Source organism: Balaenoptera physalus, assembly GCF_965194825.1.
Source record: "Balaenoptera physalus genome assembly, contig: SUPER_1_unloc_18, whole genome shotgun sequence".
In the NCBI taxonomy this organism is placed as follows: domain Eukaryota; kingdom Metazoa; phylum Chordata; class Mammalia; order Artiodactyla; family Balaenopteridae; genus Balaenoptera; species Balaenoptera physalus.
This window is the reverse complement of record NW_028126581.1, coordinates 513,974-527,639: the sequence shown is the minus strand read 5'-3', so window position 1 is coordinate 527,639 and position 13,666 is coordinate 513,974. Positions and strand designations below refer to the sequence as shown.

Sequence of the window (13,666 nt, the reverse complement as noted above, 5' to 3'; positions counted from 1 at the left end):
GCTCTTTCTCAGCTGGAACTGGAACTGCAGACGGGGCCAAACACCACCAGGCTGGCCACAAATGTCCAGCCGCTGCTCCAGCCCCGTCAGCTGTGAGTCCGGTCACCAGGGCTCTGAGTGTCTGCTCCAGGGAGCTGGGGTTCACCCTCTCACCCGGGAGGCTGGGCCAAGACAGCAGGGCCCCGGGCTGGAACATAGGTGGGAAAGCATCCCCACAGGATAGCTTGTGTAAGCAGATTCAGCTGCCAGATTCTAGAGGCCCGGGACCACCCTGTGGCTCGTGAAACCCAGGAGCCACGAGGGTCTTGCATCGTGATTCCTGTCCATTGGACTGTAAAGTTTATGTAGGGAATCTTGGAAACAGTGGTAACAAGGCTGAATTGGAACGAGCTTTAGGCTATTATGGACCACTCTGAAGTGTGTGGGGTGCTAAAAACCCTCCTGGCTTCGCTCTTGTTGAATGTGAAGATCCCCGAGATGCAGCTGATGCTGTCCGAGAACTAGATGGGAGAACACTATGTGGCTGCCGAGTAAGAGTGGACCTGTCGAATGGGGAAAAGAGAAGTCGAAATCGTGACGCCTCCTTCTTGGGGTCGTCGCCCTCGAGATGATTATCGGAGGAGGAGTCCTCCACCTCCCACACATCTCCAAGATGGAGAGCCTTCTCCGTCAGCCAGAGCAGGTCCCTTTCTAGATATAGGAGAAGAGAGAGATCCCTGTCCCAAGAGAGAAATCACAAGCCATCCCGATCTTTCTCTAGGTCTCCTAGCCGATCTAGGTCAAATGAAAGGGAAATGGAAGACCACTTTGCAAGAGGAGTGGTGTACAGGCAATAACTTCATTTGGCAGGAGTATGTACAGAATATTCAAGTTTTGTTTGAGACTTCCGAAGCTTGGTGCACTTTTTAAATGTTTTAGTTGTTCACACTTGTTTGTCTCTTGGGACAGTGACACATAAAGGTGTCATTCTCTATGGTTTGAAATGGATCCTATGAGGCATGTAATATGAAGAATTGTTACCTTACAATGTTCCCTTAAGCAAAATTGAATTTGCTTTGAATTTTTGGTCTTGCCTAGACTGATAATGAAACTCTAACTCCTGCCCACCTAAAGTGTGATGTTTACTATTATGGAAACAACACTGGCAAACATTGAAAAGACTTTCTGTAGCTGGGATATGGTATGCAGCTGTAGTTAAGCAAGCAGTCTTTAAAAGGTGCTGTGAACCCAAGCCAGCAGGTAAAAATGAAAGCCGCACCCTTACCCTAGATTAGAGGTTTAAAAATTCCACTAGTCTTCACACTGGACAAGAGGTTGTCCAGGGAGTTTAAAATCTAAGAAGTTTAAAGGAAGTTAGTTTACCTTTGAGTTAGGTCATACGTCCCCTCTGTGTTTGCTGTACATGAATACATAGCTCTTTGTAATATTCTTTGGAAATTTGAGATTATCAAGATACCAATGTCCTGCCAGATTAAGAGTATATTGTAGAGCTGAACTTTGAGTTACTGTGCAATTTTTTTTTTTCATGCTGTCATTTGTAATATGTTTTGTGAGAATCCTTGGGATTAAAGTTTTGGTTGCAAAAGAAAAAAAGAAAAGAAAAGAATCCGCCTGCCAATGCAGGGGACACAGGTTCAAGCCCTGGTCCGGGAAGATCCCAGGTGCTGCAGATCAACTAAGCCCGTGGGCCACAACTACTGAGCCTGCACTCTAGATCCTGGGAGCCAGAACTACTGAGCCCCCGTGCCACAACTACAGAAGCCCACACGCAACGACGACCCAACGCAGCAAGAAAAAAAAGACGATACTGGCCAGGTGATCAAGGGTAAAATCGTTTGTCATAAGTCCCGTTGATGGTGTGTATCCTTGATGTGACCTGAGGAAAATGGCATTTTTATCTCTGTCTGGGTCTTCCGCCCCAAACCCCATAACTCCAGACCAACCATAAGAAAACATCCGAAAACAAACAGACAAACAAATTGAGGGACAAAATACCTGACCAGTCCTCCTCAAAACTTTCAAGGTATCAAAACCCAGCGACGTCTGAGAAATGTCACAGCCCAGAGGAGACTGGGACAGAAAAAGGATGTTAGGGGAACACTAGGGAAATGCTAATAAAGTTTGGACTTTAGTTAATAACAATGTATCCATCTTGGTTCCTTAGTTGGATAAACATGTCGTACTAAGGTACTAACGAGTTGGAAATAGGGGTACTGGGTCAGGGTCCACGGCACTCTGTACACTCTGTACAGATCTTTGCAACTTTTTTGTAACTCTAAGCTCTAAAATTAAGCGAGTACTGAACAGAGCTAAGAATGTTATTTCCCTGATTTGAACATGCCTGAGTTTCTTTTCATGGTCACATTTTTGCTATCTGGATGTGTCTTGGCATCAGTAGCAAAGGAGAGTTGCCAGCCCCTGGGAAGATGTGGGTGGTTTGCAGGTGGCTTGCTCTGGAGCTGAAGACCACGGTGGGAAGTCTGCAGCCTCGGGCTGCACTTAGAACCATGGGAGGGGATGGGCCAGCTCAGTTAGGGATGGAACCTATAAATAAAACTTTTTTCTTTTCCGTTATGGCTTATCACAGGATACTGAATATAGTTCCCTGTGCTAGACAGTAGGACGTTGTAGTTTATCCATCCTATATTTAATAGTTTGCATCTGCTAACCCCAAACTCCCAATCCAACCCTCCCTCACTGTTTCTCCCCCTTGGCAACCACAAGTCTGTTCTCTATGTCTGTGAGTCTGTTTTTGTTTTGTGGACGAGTTCATTTGTGTCGTATTTTAGATTTCACATATAAGTGAGATCATATGATATTTGTCTTTCTCTTCTGACTTACTTCACTTAGTATGATCATCTCTAGGTCCATCCACGTTGCTGCAAATAGCATTATTTCATTCTTTTTATGGCTGAATAATATTCCATTGTATATATGTACCACATCTTCTTTATCCATTCATCCATCAGTGGACATTTAGGTAGCTTCCATGTCTTGGCTACTGTAAATAGTGCTGCAATGAACATTGGGGTGCGTGTATCTTTTCTTTCTTTCTTCCTTCTTTCTTCCTCTCTTCTTTTCTTTCTCTCTCTCTCTTTCTCTCTTTCTTCCTTTTTTTCTCTCTCTCTTTCTCTCTTTCTTTCTTTTTTCTTTCTTCTTTTATTGTCACACGGCATGTGAGATCTTAGTTCCCTGACCAGAAATGGAACCCATGCCCCCTGCACTGAAAGCGCGGAGTCTTAACCACTGGGCAACCAGGGAAATCCCAGGGGTGTATGTATAGTTTTGAATTAGAGTTTTCTCCGGATCTATGCCCAGGAGTGGAATTGTGGGACCCTATGGCAGCTGTATCTGTTCCTGCACGCCTCACATCAACCACCTGCACTCCAATCCTTGCTCTCAACGTCATCTTCGGGGAACCCAACCTGCGACAGGGACCTTGACAAGAAGAAATGGCTCAGGGAAAAGCTACCTGCACAGGGAGGAGATAGAGGCCATCGCCCCTGGGGTGCGGCGGGGACAGTGGGCACAGAAATTTGTCATTTCACCCACCCCCGATACTCATCTCAGCCCTCCTGGCTGCCCCACTCTAGGTCACCTCGGGATACAGAGGTGACCCGGTTAGAGTCCCTGCCTGTGCAGGAATCTGGGGGCACCAGCGGGTCTGAATAATATTAGTGCAGGGTATCCCCCATGGCACTGGGTTTATTCGGAGCGGGTCATCCTCTGCTGAGGGCCTCTCCTGGTCACTGTGTGGGGTTTAGCAGCATCCCTGGCCGCACCCATTTGATTCCAGGGTCCCCTCCCCCCCAGTTGTGACAACCACAGATTTTCCACACACATCACGGAAGAACTGGGTGAGGCGGGGGCAGGATGGCTCTGGGCGAGGACAGCTGTGTTGAAGCAACCAGCCTGGCCCAGGGCAAGGTCTGCCCCAATCCCGTCAGCGCCTGAATTTAGAACTGCCCCTTTCCTCTCCCACCTCCCTTGCCCTGCAGTGGTCTCCGAGACATCATCCCCAAGTAATAAATCACACCTTCTCAGTTTACTGTTTGCTGCCCTCGCTAGAACGTGAGCTCTTTGAGGACAGGGATGCTGTTATGTCCCCAGCACCTAGAATAGTGTCTGCTCTGTAGTAGATGCTTCATAAATACTTGCTGAATAAAGGAGTTGAATACAGGGATAAGTGGATGAATGAATGAAGGTTACAATGGAAGGAGGGGGGAGATTCCCTTTCTGGCTCTCGGGGGTTGGGAGATCAAGTGAAAGATCTGTCCTAAATAGGCTGACCAGCCTTCTGGGGTCCCCTGGGACTGAGGGTTTCCCCAGAATTCCAGCGCTCAAACCTGAGCAGTCCTGGGCAAACTGGGGGCGGGTGTTGGTCACCCTATCTAAACACAGTAACAATTCCAGCTGCAATAGCAATGGCCAATGACCTCTACGGTCTTATTGACCATGCACAGTTCTCTACCTGGCAGGGAAGGGTGGGCCGGGATTGGAATTCTGGTGATCCAGGGCGGGTGAGGGCACACCCCGGGCTTGTGGAGTGGAGTCCAGGAAGGTTCTGGAGGAAGTGACAGTGACACAGGAGGGAGGGAGGAGTCTAAGGAAGAACGTCCCACATGACAACATGTGCCAATGGCCCTGGGCCCAAGGTCACACCTGACCAGGGCTTGCTTTTTTTTATTTTCTAATTTACTTTTTCCCACATGGATATGCAATTGTCCTAATGCCATTTATTGAAAACTCCTTAATTTCCCTACTTTCTATCATATCAAGTTCTCATATATCTGTTTCTGGACCTTTATTCTATACCATAGAGCTATACGTCCCATCCTTGCACCACTAGGGCTGTTTCATCACTATAACTTTATTTATCCATTTTTTTTGGCCGTGCCGTGCGGCATGTGGGATCTTATTTCCCTGACCAGTGATCGAACCCGCGTCCCCTGCAGTGGAAGCTCGGAGTCTTAATCACTGGACCTCCAGGGAAGTCCCCAGGGCTTGCTTTGACATCCATGGAATGGTGGCAGGTGGGCACAGGGAGCAGCTGTCTGTGAGCCATCCTGTGTAGAAATGCAGGGTGGAGGGGAGGACAGGTGGAGCTGGAGGGGGAGAAGCGGAGGAGGGAGGGAGGAAGGGAGGGAGGCCGGGTGAGAGACAGACAGAGAGTTTCCTGAGACAATAGCTCTGGCCGTGTCCTAGGGCATGAAAGCTGAAAATAGCTCCTAGTGCCGGGAGCCTTGGAGCCGGAGCCTGGGAGCCACGGTGACTGGCTCTCCTCCCTGGTGTGTGTGTGTTGCAGCGGGGGGGTGGGGGGGTTGGCTCTGGGCTTCTCAGGCTGGGAATGGGGTGCACAGAGCAGGGACGGAGCAGGGACCCTTCTCTCTGGGACCTCGTGGGCCATCCTCAGCTCACAAAGCTGAGCCACTCCTGGCCCTACGAGTGGGGGGCTTATCCTCCCTGTCCCCTGGATCATACCCCCTCACACACAACTTCCCCATGTGTGTTCCCAGCAACCAAGAGAATCTGTTTTTAAAAGATTTGGGGGAGGGGGGTAACCATACAAACAAGAGCAGAATGGATACTTTTTCAGAATATGAATGGCTCTGTGTAAGCCCACCCCCAGGGTAACCACAGTCCTGACCTCTAACACTCTTGACGAGTCAGCCTTGGTCTGGGCTTGCGGACCCACGGAAGCTTCCTCATCCCCTCCTTCAGATCCCGACTCTCCCTCGGCGTCTTTGTGAGAAGCACCCGGGGAAGTGGGACTGCTAGGCTGTACTGCTGCTAGAACTCCACCTGGGCTCCACCAGGCTCCAGCCCCCTGCCCTGTCCACCTAACTGATCCTGAGGCACCTCAACTGGTAGGAGCAGCGTCACCTTCCCTCCTGGGACTTGTGACACTTAAGGGAGACCCCGAAAGACAAGCCTTTGGCTCCCTGGCTGGCAAAGAGCAGGTACTCAATTGTCATAAGTGTCCGTATCAGTGAGGGTTCTCCAGACAAACAGAATCCATACGGGGTGTGTGTGTATATACACACACACGTACATATGTACAAGCATACAAAAATATACAGCTGTGTACATATGCAGTATGCGTACACACATATACACATATAGTATATACAATAAACACATACATATATACACACATAAAATGCAGTTTGTATATATACAGTATGTATACACACATATACACATAATATATACAATACACACATACATATACACTATACATACACACATATAAAATGCATAGTTTGTATATATACAGTATGTACACATACGTATAACATATGCAATATACACACCTAGGTACATATATATCATACATATATACACACATACAAAGATATTTAGGTGTGCATATAGACAGTATACATACATACACATATAATATATGCAATACATACACGTACATACATATAGACACACATATACACCTACATATAAAAGCATATAGCATAAAAATATATATGTACTGTATATAGAAATTCATCGTATATATACATACATATATCATATATATAAGATATATACACATACATATATACAATGTATACACACACACACACCTATATGTAAATATGCGCATGGACATACACATATAAATTCATACGCAAGTGTGTATATAATAGTATATTCATATATACATATAATACCTAGAAACATATACACATGCAGGTATACAACAGATATACACACCTATATATAAATATACACTGTATACATACATACATACAGTGTACATACACTGTCTATATACACACACCCATAAATCAATATATGGGTGTGTGTATATATACAGCATGTTCACATTTATAATATGTATACTATATATATATATACACATACATACATGTATACAATATATACACACAAATATATAGGCTTGTATGTATACTGTATATAGTACTTACACATATACTACAAACGCACGCACATATAAACATATGTGTATACATATATATAATATGTATACACACATATACAAATTAATAGGCTTGTATATATTCAGTATTTTTACATATATAGTTTTGTTTTAAGGAGTTGACTCATGTGACCGTGAGGCAGGCAAGTCAGGGCAGGACTCTGGGCTGGAGACACAGGGAAGAGCTGATGTGCCAAGGCCATTGGAGGAACAGTTCCCTCTTTCTACGGAACCTCATTTTTCTCTCCAGTCCTTCAACTGATGGACGAGGCCCACCCACGCCACGGCATTGACAATCTCCTTTATGCAAAGTGGTCCAATTTCAGTGTTCATCTCTTCTGAAAAATACCTTCCTGGCCACATCTGGAATAATGTTTGTGGTTGCCGGGGCCCCACGCAGTGCGCACATGAGATTAACCATCCCCGTGGCGATGACACTTTATTTTCTCCCTTGACCATTGTCACTACTATTCCAATTAAAATGGCAGCGCCATGAGGGCAGGGCATTTCCTTTTTTGCCAGTACTGAGCGTCCAGGTCTGGTGCCTAGCATAGGCTAAATACACAGCATTTTTGTGAACAGAAGCCAGGATTCCGGCTGCCATATTTAATGAGGAATTATAGTCTTATTATTGGGGGGGAGGTGTCACGGTACGTCAAGGGCGGGAGTCGAACCCGCCACCCCAGGCCCCGAGGGGTCTCCCCGGGTCTCCACTTCGGGCCGGTGGGTGTGGCCGGGGGCAGCTGAAGACGTGCGTGCGTGCTTGCGTGCGTACGTGCGTGCGTGCGTTCGTACGTGCGTGCGTGCGTGCGAGGGGGCGGGTCCACGGGGCGGGAGGCGCTCGCTGCGAGTGAGTGGTTCAGCTGGCCCCCGGCTCATTGTGCTTGCCTCACGCCGGCCCCAGTTGGCAGCAGCGCTGGAGGCCCCGGGCCTGTGACCACAAAGAGGGAGCCGGGGGCCGGACGGGAGCAGGCCGCCGGCGGCGGCGGCGGCGGCGGCGGCGGCGGCGGCGCGGCGGCGGCGCCGGCTGAGGCCCAGGCCAGGCTCCCTCCCCTCAGCCTCCCGCCCGCCCGCCTGTCCCGCCCCCGCCGGCGGCGCCCCGCCCCTCCCCCAACCGCCAGACTAGCCTGGTGCGGGGGCCGCGCGCGAAAACGTGGGGGAGAAGCTGAGGCTGGAGTCGCCCGTGGTGGCCGAGCCCGCCGTCTACCCATGGCTGCTGCTGGTCTACGTGAGTGCCGCCCGTCCCCTCTTCCTGGACCTCCACCTCTCTTCCCCCAGGGCGCGCGCTGAGCCCACCGAGAAACGGAGCGACTCGAGTCGCCAGACCCTCTTTGGAGCCCCCCTTCCCGCCCTGCCTGCTTCTCCGCGGCCGTTTCCAGCCCCCGTGCGCAGGGTGGGCAGAGGGGAGCCGGGGCCGGCCGGGGGCACAGACTCGGCCGCGGGGACCCCGCGCTTCCGAGGGTCGCCCGAGCCGGTCTGCCGTTGGCCCTGTAGGGCTGGGGACCCCGGTCCCCCCCCACCGGCCTGAACTGCTGGCGGGCTTGCCCTTCCGTACTTTATGATCTGACACGTCGGGTTTCTTTTTCCTGGCCAGCTTTACCATTACCTGCCCAGCTTTCCCAGCATCCCCTGATAATGTGTTAGATATTCAAGTTTTAGGGCCCGGTCCCAGCCCTATGGAATCAGCAACTCTGGTGGGGCTCAGTGATCTCTGTTACAACAGACCCTCCAGATGATTTTTATTCACCTTAAAGTTTGAAAATATCTGCATTGTCAGCTGGCCAAAGCATCCACCAGCAGGTGAAGGGGAGTGGCGCCTGGAAAAGATAGGGACTAGCCAAGGTAAGTACAGTAGCATTTGCCATGGTAGTAATGGAGAATGCCTTTTCTCCACTGGTTGGCACAGACTAGTAGTATCTGGGAGCAGTGGCAGGGTTATTTCGGATGCTTTACATTGCAATGTAGAGTGACCGCTGTCCTGGTTTGCCAGGGACTTCCCCTGTGTGAGCACTTAAAATCTCATCCTGGCAAACCCCTTAGCCTTGGGTTTGAAAAACTTAGGGAATAACATGAAATTTAGGGGAAACATGATCTAGGTTTTGGGCAAGTCACAAGTGCTAATTAAAGCTAAGCAAGTATGGACAACATCTAGCCTCCTTTACCCCTTTGCGGGGAGGTAAATCTTGATTGGGTGAGAGGACTTATTGTTAAGAGATCTTTGTAGAAACATCCCCTTCTGCTTAGTCCGCTGGTTCTCGGTTCTGGCTAGACATTGGCATCGTCTGAGGAGAGTTAAAATGATTGTATTGGTCTAGCATGACCAACCGTCGGTGTGAGGGTTTTTAAAAAGTGCTTCAGAGGATTCTAATGTGCAGCCAAATTTAGGTGCCACTGCTTAAGCTTTTGAACCGCTGCTACGTATTTTCACCTCATCTTGCTGTGAGAATATCCAACTGTAGTTGAGGTTTGTTTTTTTTCTTTTTCTTTTTTTAACTGTCTTATTATAAGATTTACTGTCTTAAATAAGATTGAATGTACAGAAACTCCTGCTAGTCCATCTGGTATAGCTGGATACCCGGAGTAATATCGTTAAGATATGTACCATTTAAGTATTGTGACTGGCCTTTTAAAAATTAACATATGCATTAAATTAGTATTGATAGTATAGATCTCTTTCGAAGTTGTCATGTTGGGGAGCTATACCTCTAATCTGCTGCCATTGCTAAATATCTGGACACCTCTTATTAGGAATTGCTTTAAAAAATCTTTAGGGATTAAAACCAAGATTGCTGTATTATTTGTACTGGGACCACAAAAACCTCACGAAGTTCCCCTGCTGTACCTTCTACCCCCATCTCTAACCCTTGGCAACTTCTAATCTGTTCTCCATCTCCACAGTTTTGTTATTTTAAGAATAATATGTAAACATAATCATGAATTACTTAATCTTCGGAGATTGGCTTTTAAAAAATTTTCCCTCGGCATCATTCCCTTGAAGTTCATTTCAATTTTTGCATATATTAATAATTTGTTCCTTGTTGTTGCTCGGTAGTATTCTATCATAAGATTTTATCACAATTTGTTTCAACATTCACCCATTGAAAGACATTTGGGTAGTTGCCAGTTTTCGGCTATTAGAAATAAAACTGCTATGAACATTTATGTGTAAGTTTCTGTGGGAACTTCATTAAGTTTTTGTTTCTTTTGGATAAATGCTCAAGAGTACAATTACTGCATTGTAGGGTGAATCTACTTTTAGGATTAAAAGAGACTGTCAAGCTGTTTCTCAGAGTGGCTAAACCATTTTATTTTCCCACCAGTGATGTGATATAATTTTTCTACGTACTCGCTAGCATTTGATGTTGTCACTATACTTTAATTTTAGTTATTCTCTGATATCTCATTATGGTCTTAATTTGCATTTCCCTGACGGCTAACGATGTTGAACATCTTTTCATGTGCTTCTTTGCCATGTGTATATTCTCTTCCATGAAATGTCTGTTCCTGTCTTCTGACTATTTTCTAGTTGGATTTTTTTAAGTTGTTTGGAGAGTTCTTTGTATATTATAGATACAAGTCATTTGTCTCCTATGGGGTTTTCAAATATGTTTTCCCACTGTGTAATTTGAGTTTTCATCCACTTAAAAGGATCTTCTATGAAGCATTTTTAACTTATTTTGATGAGATCCAATTTATCAGTTTTTGCTTTTATTGATCATACTTTCGGTGTCAAGTCTAAGAATTATTCACCTAGTTCTAGATGCCAAAGATTTTCTCCTATTTTTTTTTTCTAAAACTGTCCTGCTTTTACATTTAAGATTATGATCCACTTTGATTTAATTTTTGTGTAAGATGTGTAAGGTTTAGGTTAAGGTTCATTGTTTGTTTGTTTGTTTTTGTCGAGGGATGTCCAACTGTTTCAGTACCATTTTTTGAAAAGTCTATTCTTCCCTGATAGCTTTTGCACTGCTGTCAAAACCAAGTTAAATGTATTTGTGTCGGTCTATTTCTGGGTTCTCTGTTCCATTCCATTGATCTGTGTATCTACCCTCCATCATTATGGCGAAATCTTGAAATTGGGTAGATTAATTCCTCCCATTTTAATCTTCCTTTACAAATTGTTTTAGCTATTCTTCAGCCTCTTCCTACCATATAAATCTTAGAATAAGCTTGTCTATATCCACAAAAACCTTGAGGGCATTTTAAGAGTAATTGTGTTAAGCCTGTTAACTTGGGGAGAATTGACATCTTTATTATGTTGTGTTTTCTAATCCATGAACAAGGTATGTCTCCCTATTTGTTTGGGACTTTTAAAATTTTCTTCATCAGCATTTTGTAATTTTCAGTATAGAGGTCCTATAAATGTCTTATTGGGCTTCTATTTAAGTATTTATTTAGGTCAGTTGTAAATGGCATCACATATTTTTATTTAAGCTTCTACACATTTGTTATTAATATGTAATTTGATAAAATTGTGTGGATCTTGTACTCTAAAACATTTACAAACGAATATTATTTCTCAAGCTTTTTGTGGATTCCTTGGTATTTTCTCCATTTAGATTATCATCTCATCTTCAGATATAGACAGTTTTAGTTTTCCTTATTCAATATAATAGGATATATTACTATTCAACATTCAGTAGGATATATTCCTTCCTATTCAACATAGTAGGAATAGTTCTTTCATCTTTTAAATAAACTTTTTAAAAATTTAACTGTTAAATTTATCTATTTATTTATTTTTGCTTTATTTTCTTACTAGAACCTCCAGTAATATATTTAATAAAAGTGGTGAGAGCAGATATCGGTGCCTTGTTTCTGATCTTACAGAGAAAGCGTTCAGTCTTTCACAGTTAAATATAATGTCGGTATAGGTTGTTTGTAGATCATCTTTATGAGTTTCAGTATGTTCCTTTTCTATTCCTAGTTTGCTTGGAGTTTTTTTTCTTCTTTTTTTAAAATCATGAATGGGATTGGATTTTATCAAATGCTTTCTCTGCATTAATGATTAGGATCACATGACTTTTCCCCCTTAATCTGTTGGATATGGTAGATTACATTGTTTGATTTTCAAATATTTAACCAACTTTGCATAACTGGAATAAATAACGCTTGGTCATGGTATATTATTCTTTTTATATATTTCTGGATTTAATTTGCTAATATTTGGCTGAGGATTTTTACAGCCAATTTCATAAAAAATACTGGGCTGTAGTTTTCTTCTTTCTATACTGTCCCAGTCTGGTTTTGGTATCAAGGTAATACTGGCTTCATAAAATTAATTAGGAACTGTTCCCTCTACTTCCGTTTCTTATCAAGTCATGTAAAATTGGTGTTAATGCTTTAAGTCTTGGGTAAAAGTGAAACATCTAAGCCTGAATATTTCTTTTGGGAGTTTTTAAATGAAAAATCAGTGTTTCTCATAGTTACAGGAAAATTGAGATTGTCTCTTTCATCTTGGCTGAGTTTTGGTAATTTTGGGTGTAGACGCATTGGTCCATTTCATCCACAGTTTTGAATTTATAGTGTAGACTTGTTCATAATAACGTGTCCCTTATTAACCTGCAGGATATGTCATGGTATCCCTGGTTGCATTTCTGATATCTGTGATTTGTGCCATCTCTCTTTTTATCTTTATCAGTCTTGCTACATCTTTCTTGATTAGATTGTTTATTTTGAAGAACCAGCCTTTTGTTTCATTGATTTCCTCCCCCCCCCCCATTTTCCTGTTTTTAGTTTCATGGATTTTTGTTTCATCTTTATTATTTCCTTCTTTCTGCTTGTTTAGTGTTTTTTCCTCTTCCGTTTTTACTATTTTAATATAGAAAATTAGACTATTTCTTTGAAATATTTTCTTTCCCAATTTAGTGCTATAAACTTGCCTTTCAGCATTGCTTTCACTTCATTCCACAAACGTTGATCTGTTATATCTCCATTTTCTTTTATTCTATGCATTTAAAATTTTTTCCTTGACTTTTTACCCATGAGTTATTTGGAATTGTGATGTTTAGTTTTCATGTGATTGAAGATTTTCCTGTTGTCTTTCTGTTATTGATTTCTAGTCTGGTTCCATTATGGCTAGAGAACATACTCTCTCTGATTTTAATTCTTTTAAATCTGCTAATGTTTTTTTATCACCCAGTGTATGGTATATGAGTGAATGTTCCATGGACACTTGAATATGTATTCTGCTTTTATTGAGTGTGTTCTTTAAATGTCAGTTATATCCTGTTGATTGATGATGTTTTCAGTTCTTCCATACCCTTGCTGATTTTTCTCTCTGGGAGTTCTATAAATTGCTGTGTTGAAGTCTCAAATAATAATTGTGGATTTGAAATTTTCTCCTTTTACCTTTTTCAGTGTTTGCTTCATGTGTTTTGAAGTTCTGTTGTTTGGTGCACACGCATTTAGTATCACTAGGTCATCTAGGTGGATTATTCCTGTTATCTTTATGTAATGACCCTCTTTGCCCCTAATAATTTCCTTTGCTCTGAAATCTACTTTATCTGATATTAATATAGCCATTTCTGCTTTTTCTGATGAATGTTCACATGATATACCTTTTTCATCCTTTTACTCTGAACTACCAATATCATGATGTTTAAAGTAAGCTTCTTATAGACAGTATATAGTTGGATCATGCTTGTGATTTTTTCATCTACTCTTCCAATGTCTGTCTTTGACTTGGCTATTTAGATCATTTACAGTTAATGTAACGATTGCTATGTTAAA

At 43.6% G+C, this 13,666-nt stretch overlaps 1 pseudogene across 1 annotated transcript in view; it reads left to right on the top strand.

Moving 5' to 3' along the window:
- The first annotated feature begins 284 nt into the window (after positions 1-284).
- The window catches only part of LOC309650461, a 42,902-nt pseudogene continuing 29,520 nt past the window's right edge, over positions 285-13,666 (top strand). Inside the window, exons 1-2 of the transcript in view lie at positions 285-829; positions 7,798-8,162. The product of the transcript in view is annotated as an uncharacterized misc_RNA (transcript). The remainder of the gene's footprint in view (positions 830-7,797; positions 8,163-13,666) is intronic.